Source organism: Meleagris gallopavo, chromosome 6, assembly GCF_000146605.3.
Source record: "Meleagris gallopavo isolate NT-WF06-2002-E0010 breed Aviagen turkey brand Nicholas breeding stock chromosome 6, Turkey_5.1, whole genome shotgun sequence".
Classification (NCBI taxonomy): Eukaryota; Metazoa; Chordata; class Aves; order Galliformes; family Phasianidae; genus Meleagris; species Meleagris gallopavo.
This window is the reverse complement of record NC_015016.2, coordinates 47237886-47246145: the sequence shown is the minus strand read 5'-3', so window position 1 is coordinate 47246145 and position 8260 is coordinate 47237886.

The following is an 8260-nucleotide window of genomic DNA, read 5'->3' as shown; positions in this document are numbered from 1 at the left end:
TTTTTTTTTTCTTTTCCCTAATGTGGGGCAGGGAAGAGGAGGAAGAATCCTCTTTAAGGACAGAGCTGTACCTAAATAACAACAGGTTGGAGCTTCAGTAGTCATCTACTGCTGCAGAGAAGGGGGCTCACCAGGTGCTAGGGAAGGCTCCCTAAATGCTCTTGATGTCATATCTCCTCTCTGCACTGAGCAGGAAGGCAGAAAATTACTGAGTGGAAATGCCTGTGTTTCGTGCTGGAGATATAATCCAGGCAAGAATTGTTTTTTCCCCTATATGTTAACTATGGTAGACTTAAATTCACCTTGTCAAAGAGTGAGCACCTGCCACTTCTTGAGAAAACGTCATCTCTCTGATGGTCCCTGGGGACCAGAGGAAACAAACAGTGTGGCAGCTTGCTGGGGCACTTGCTGTTAGCAGGATAAAAATGCAGGGAAGGAGGCCTATTGAAGTCCCACAACAATAGAAGCCAACTGCTGCAGTGAGAAAGCAGCCATTTGCTGTGCCAGCTGCAGCCAGGGACAGCAGAGGGAAGGAACAAGGGAGCAAGTGTGGATGAAGGTGAGTGGCCTTCAGCTGCGCTACATCCTAACGCAACTCACCTTTTTGCCATATTTCAATAGCAGAAAATGGGGGAAAAGGCAGGGAAAGGTAAAGAAATGAATGTTAACCTTCTTTCGTGTGTACCTCTTGAAATCCACACTGATGTCACTGCTGCTTGCTCAAGATTTGAAATGTCCTCTCAGAAGCTGGTGCCAAATGCGTACTGTCCCGTATGTTCATTTTGTTTTTGTGTGCTATCACACAGTGCCTTTTCCTTCTCTTCTTGGGCATAGATATTATTTTCCTGCTACTGGTAAAGTCAGATGTGGCCCCTTCTTGTTCCAGTTCTGGGGGAAAACCTGGCCCTAAAACAGCATTTGCTGAGGAACACACCAGCTGAGTCATGAGCTTTTATTTTCTGAGCATTCTGTGCAATCAAAGAGAGAGGCCTTATTTTGCCTCTAAATTTTACTGTGGTGGACTTCCTGTTCTTAAAGGGAAGATTTCAGCTTCTTGGACCAAGGCTGACATTTTCTAGGTCGTGGCTCTGACTGGATGATAGATTGGCTTCTCTCCAAAAAGTCCTTGCCCCTGCTGTGGACTTTTGTGTATGAAGCTGAATATTCATTCTGTCTCTCTAAATGAAATTTTCAGGCTTACAAAAAAATTCCCTTCAATTTCATTTCAGTACTTTAATACTTTACAGGTTGTGCAGGATGCATCTCTGTTGGACAGTGACATCAAGTCCAAGGATCGTGTACCACTGAGTGCACTTTTCTCCCAGCTCTTGCCAAACTGATGCGCAAATTCTGCTTTAGTGACTAAACAATGAAATCTCTATGCCCGGGCTTTTCCCCAGAGCTTTACCTCATTAGGCTTCAAGCCTCAATCAAGATTTGCTAACTAGATCTATTCCTAAACTGGAGTAGTAACAGGAATATGGGACTGCCACTCCTGAGCTGGTCAGATTGTGTGAAGGATGGAGCACTGATAGGGAGCTTTATGTATCTTAAGACAACGCAAAATCCTCCTGAGATACAATGAAAAGGTAGAGTGGTAGATATCTAACAGCCATGAAAATAATACATCTTTGAAAGGGAAAATGAAAGATTTGAGGGGCTGGTCCTTACAACGGGTATTACTAGGTAAGGTTCTCAGAGGACTATAAAGAGTTGACTGTGGACCACTTTGTTCATAACTGGCCAATCACCATTACTTCAATGGAAGAAGGTTAAAAAAAAAAAAAAATAGTTCTGGAAACTATGCTATATGTCAGAAAAATTGGATGGGAACAATTGAGAAAACTGCATTTCTTCTGATCTGCTTCGGTGACCATAAAAAGCACTGAAATATGCAGATAATAAAACTACTGCAGATCACTGATGGGTGAAGGTCGTCTTCTAAATACTTTGGAGAAATTGTCACGTCAAGGATCTAGGGATTTAGATTGAAAGCTCTATTATCTGTTACATCATCCTTTCCATAAATCCATGGGGCAAACTAAATGAGAGAGCAGAAATACAGGTGAGGAGATGGATTACATAAGACATAGCTAGAGAAAAGTAAAATAAAAACTTCCAGACATACAGGGAGAAATTCTAATGTCTTCTCCTCCGCTATGATGGACAGTGCATATAGTTGGAAAAATGAAGCAAAACAAAGCAAAACCAAATAGATGCCATATTCCTAGCCCCATTCTGTAGGGATTCTGTAAGGATCGGTGCTAGATAACCGCATCAAGATAGTGAAGCCCTGTGGTCCACTCTTCAGAGGCATAAGATGGGCTGTAAAACTATGCGAGGGCATTGCATCAAGCATTATCCAGTTAGTTTGGAGATAGCAGCCAGAAAATGAAGCATTATAGCTGATAGGCTGAGCCTGTTCCTTTGTTGCACTGTATATAGTGTTACAGGGAAAATTGAGTAAACATCAAGATGATCTTACTGGTTATTTACTTATTCATACTTAGATTTCATATATGAGTTTCTTTTCAGGTGTATTCATAGGAACAGCAAATTTGAAACGAATGTTAAGAGGAAAAATAATAAAAAAAACTAATAATTTATAAGCATTCTTTTTCTGAGAGGCACTCTGAGTAAGAAGACATATAACACAAATAACTTGTGTTTCAGTGACAACAAGTTGAACCTGCTCAAAGTGACATATCAGATGGCTGTTCAAAATTGCTTATGAACCATATTCTGGTGGGAATAAAATGGTAGCCAAATTCCTTCAGTATTTGCACATTATAAAAAATGTGGCATTGACCGAAAAGAGGGGAAAAACTGTACAGCTTTGTTTCCTAACTCTTTGAAAAGAATAACATTAACAACAACAACAACAACAAAATTGTTGCTTGGGGACAGGCTATAGACAGAACACATCAATAAATTAGGAACCATGGCTTGCTCAGCTTTATTCACTACTCTACTGCGTAAGAAAACAGCAGGTGAATGAATATACTTAATTCTTCCACCAGTTTACTTCTTCAACAGATTCATGCACATAGTGAAACCTTTCTTTTGCTAGGGGAATAGATGGAGACAGGAAGAGGAAATCTCTTGCTGATACATCAGGTTTTCTATCTGATTTGTTCCCAGTACATGGGAACAACATAGCAGATTGCATGTTGTGTTTAACAGAGAACATACACATGCATTTAAATCACTTACAGCTTCCTTTTTTATGATGCAATTGTGAATTATGTTCCTCTTGCATTTGTAATTAGAGGGCAGAACAGATGCGAAAGCTTAGTTTAAAGTGATGTGTCCATTAAAAGAACCTAGACTGCTGAGTAATTGTTCACTGTAACGGGGGAATGTGCCCATTGTTTTTATTCCAGTGAAATGTATGGAAGGGACACGAGCCTTCAGCAAATGTTGCTCAGATTGTGGAAGTTCCTGAACCAGGGTTTGTTTGTTTTGGAGGAAAAAAAGTGATGCCAGCAGCACCGTATCTTATTCTGGTATAAAGCATCAGACTGACTATTTAGATTTGTAATAAGTTCAACGCTTTTCCCACAAGAAAGGTTTTATTTTCCCAAGCAGGACTTCTACTGGCTACGGCACTTAGGCTACAAAATATTTTAAATTGTTAACTATTAGGCTTTTCATTCTGAACTGAGACTAAACAAGGAGTCGGATTTTGATCAAAGACAGCTGCCCCGTAATCTGTAGTTATGCTTGATCGAGATAGGCTCTGACAGCCAACATAACAATAGACAGGCCATTCTTTAACATATTAACCCTTGTGACCCAATTAGCCATCCAAAAAATGCAAATAAGATCCTCAGCAAGCTTTTTAACCATTCGCTTTTCAATGACGTTTGATTTTTTTTTTTTTTTCTTTTTGCAGTGCCAGTGCACTTGTGTTAAAATTTTAAAGACGTTTAGCCTTTCTGCAGAACAGATGCGCACATTAAGCACTTGCTCGGCTCTAATTGAAAACCTCTGTCTTTAGCCACCAGTGCTCACAGCAACATTCGCAAGCTCAAGGTTGAAGATCTTGGCTAAACAGAATGTTAACCACCCCGACTACATCGTTTACACATTTGCTGATGATCACTAAAAAACAGCTGAAATTGTAAGCAGGGCATAGGGGGTGGGGGTGAGGGAGCAGAGGAAGAAAGGCTGAAATCACGGTGCCCTGTTTACTGCCACAAGGAGCTCTGTCTTTCTTTGAGTCGTTCCAAAAACAAAAAAAAAAAAAGCTTAAAAGGGATAATTCAGATAATGCAATAGTAAACACAATAATGAGAATAATTCCCTACCAGCACGTTGTTTTTAACTGGCGGTAGGCTATTTGTGCATGCTGATGGTACTACTATAGCCTCAGCATGCCTCTTCTTCATTTTTCCCCTCTGAAAGTGAAGTTGAAACACCCACTGAAAGTAAACCCTGGGGTTCCAGTCAAGGAAGTTCAGATCGGTGTCTGTACTGGAAGGTATGAATTCAGTTTGCAGTAAATCCCAGTGTTTGTGTAGTTAATTTTTGTCCCTAATTTTTTTCTGGTAATGTGCTCATATGCAAAGGCTGTAACAGCCCTTCCAGTTCTGTTATATAGTGACACCGAGTGAAAATCAGTGTATGGCTGCCTGTCTCTCCGTGGAGGCCCTTTCCTTTTCCTTCTTGTCAGTTCCCCATTCAGTGCCTCCCACTGACACTTCTGCTCTGAGCGAGCCCCGTTCTGCCACAAGATGAACAGAAAGCTTTCTGCCCTGTGATTTCTTCATCTCATAAGCTCAGATACCAAGTGTCCTGTTTCTTTAACCTTTATAAAGGAGTCATACCATGTGAAGAGTTGTGGGATCAGAGCCTGATGCTCGCTCAGCATGCGTTGGTTTAAAGTGCTCTGTCTCTGAAGTAAGGATGAAGAACTCTGCAGACTAAATTGTTGATGTGTCTGTTTTCAGACTCAAAGAGGCATGCATTTCTTCAAATTTCTTATGTATGGAAAAGCTTACATATTGCAAGCACAGAGCATGACAAAGCTTCACTGGTGTTCGCTGTAGACAACAGCAGAGGAAGTCTTGTAAGAAGTACAGAACAAATGAAAGCATGACCAGCAGCAGCTTGTGTGTGTGACCCTCACACATATCTCCTGAGATGCTTGTTTTTGTTTTTCCTTTTGAGAAAGCATTCACCTTTGTACATTTTTTTCAAGGAGGGAGGACTCGCTTGGTGTCTTTTTCCTGGCTAAAGACTTATTTTTCCTTTCCTTTTTATGAACCAGAGGCTGAAAACGCTGATAAAACAGCATGATTTGAAAGGACTCCGAGCTCTCATCTCTAGCAAGAAAATCACCGGAGTGTCTTCAGCTGAAGACATCTGTGATTTCTACCACGAGGTTCATGACACCCGTGCGTACCCATCGGGCAGTCGCTGCTGCCATCACAGTTCCTGGGCTCCTTTCTCCTGCTCTCCAGGAGCAGTGGCAGCAGGGAGCTCAGCGGGAGCTCATCTGCCTGGCTGTCTGCGGGGTGGCTCTGCCTCCGCGCTGCTGCTGGTTTAAAACCGGCTTGGGCTGTGGGCAGAACTCGCAGTCTTTGTTGTGACTGCAGCTCAGACACATATTGTGTTTCTTTGCCTAAAAGAACAGAAGACAAATGGGGGGGGTTTGCTGCAAATCTGCATTAAGAGGTTTATTCACTCTAAGTGTTAATGATAACTGGAGAAAAATAACGTGCCAGAGTGTGGTTGCAGCTTACGCTGTCAGAGAACACATCTCATCGCACCTCTGACCAACACAGCTGTGCTGTCAGAACAGGATGCAGTTGGCCTTCGTATGGAGATGAATGAAAAAAGAGGTAGCAACCGTTGGCAAACACAGGCAGCAGTGCTGAGTTCCTGCCTGATCACGGCTGTGGCATCGGCAGCTGATGTCCCACTGGCAAAGTTCTGCTCCTGTCATGAGAGCGTTTCACCTGCTCAGCTACTTGGGCATTTCAGACTGCAGAGTGCTTGTACCACCTGTGTGCTCCTTTGCTTGTGCAGATTTAAGTTTAGTACAATATTTCCCACTGAAGGAAGATAAACAACTTGCTCGTTCCGTGCTATCGTGCACAGAAGGTGAGTGGACTACAACATTAATTTTTAGACTGCAACAGGGTTAGGTATAGCTCTGTAGCTCTGCTAGCCTTAGAAGAGCCAAAATCTGCCAAGACGTTCACTGTTGCCATTTCATTTCCCCCTTTCATTTTTTTATAGGCTGAGTTGGATTAAAGAAAAATGAAAATGAATTGCTGCAGTAGTGTGCTGAGTCAACTCTCCTTACAAGTTTCTTTTGTAATCAAAGGCTCAAACTTAGCAGCATGTTCCTTCTTAAGGTTTTGTTGTTGCTATTGCTACTTCCATGTCATAGCCACAATTAACTGTAGAGATGGCAACAGAAAAGGCAGCAGAGGAGGCAAGAGCACAAGGGCTGTGTGCATCTCTGGGGGGAAACACCCTGAGGGAAATAGCAGTAATAAGTGGTAGGGAGCCATCATCTGTTTAAGGATAGTGTTGGAGGTCAGTAGCACTTCCACTTGGGACCCTCAATTCACGATTTCAGATTGCTAAAGAAACAAATGGAAATATTCTTTATTCTTGCTACTTTGATGGCTTGTAAAGAATGCCAGTGCTCAACATCAGCTCCATCTTACGGTCAGTCTACTTCTGGTGGCCCTGCCCAGAAACATAGACCTCCCCCAGGAGCTAGTCCAGATCCCAAGGAGATGCTGCAGCTCTGCCACGCAGAGTGGGTCGGTCCTCACAGACCTGACAAGGTGCTTGCAGGTAAAAGAGGGTTGCCAACTGTCCCCCTGCGATGAGTTTGTGGGCCCTAATTGCCCATGTATGGGGGGTGCTGCTGCAATCAGAAGGGGAAACTGAAGTTTGTGGTAAGCTGGTTTCCACATCGGGAAGAGAAACAGCACTGGAGCTGCTTGTTGCAACAGATGGGGAGAGGCCTTTTTGCCTCTCCTCACCATTGGAGAAGGCAAGCTGTCCTGTTCCCCTTGCCTATAGGGCTGACTGACAGCTGAGCCTTGGGGCCACCAGACAGCAGGGAGGCTGCCAGTGCAGAGCTGCCTATGACTCCTCTGCAGAAGATGACAGATTGAATGCCCAGCACTAAGCATTAGGCATCTTGTTGGCCTCTAATTCCACTGGCAATGCCTATGGGGAGATGCAACTTGGGGCTTTCTGAACTGCATGCTTTTGCAGGGAATTTAAGTCATTGTGGGGGAGTAGTGTTCTGCTATAATAATGTTGAATATGTATTTATCTTTAGTTATTTCCTTTTTGTTCCTGGATTTTCTAATCTTCTCTATTTTATCTCTGCTTTGTCCTGGACTAAACATTTATCTTGCTTTTCAGTTGCTCCTGAATTACCTAACAGTCTGTGTGGCAAATCCTCAGTTCTCTTACAGTGAAGTCTTGGAGTGCAAAGAGCAGAGAGACAACTAATTCCAAATGGTGAGGTCCAGAGTGGAAAAACTATGAAACAAGTGCACATAAACCTTTCCAGCCCAGTGGAAGGAGGCTCTCAACCATCAAACAGTGGTGCTTCCTTACAGCAATGCATTCATGGCTCACCCAAATTTTCTCATTTAATACAACCGCAAATATATTTCCCAAAAGAGAATACTCAAACTACAGATGCTCTTGGAGTTTAGTGATGTTCTTCTGTATGATTATCCATGGTGTGCCAGCTTTACATTTCATGTGTAACGGAGCCAGTAGTGAAAGATTCAGCAATGTTGAAAACTAGCTCAGCCCACACCCCTTATCAGTGGCCTGTGAGCAGGGAGGAAAGGTGTATGTTCCTGACACACCTACAGGGACAATTGCCAGCTGTCTCAAGGATGTTCAGATGCCATTTTTAGGCTCTGGAAAGGAAAGCAATCTGGTTGCCTGCATAATAGTCAAACAACTTGGTAATCCCAGGAGCAAGAGATGTCCTTCATCTTTACAGGTGCTTCTGATGTGATTTAGGTTTTGGATGGGTAAAAACTTTCTTTCTCTTTTCTTTCTCTTTTCTTTCTCTTTTCTTTCTCTTTTCTTTCTCTTTTCTTTCTCTTTCTCTTTTCTTTCTCCTTTCTTTCTCTTTCTCCTTTCTTTCTCTTTCTCTTTTCTTTCTCTTTCTCTTTTCTTTCTCTTTCTCTTTTCTTTCTCTTTCTCTTTTCTTTCTCTTTCTCTTTTCTATTTCCCATTCCCCCTTCCCTTCCCTTCCCTTCCC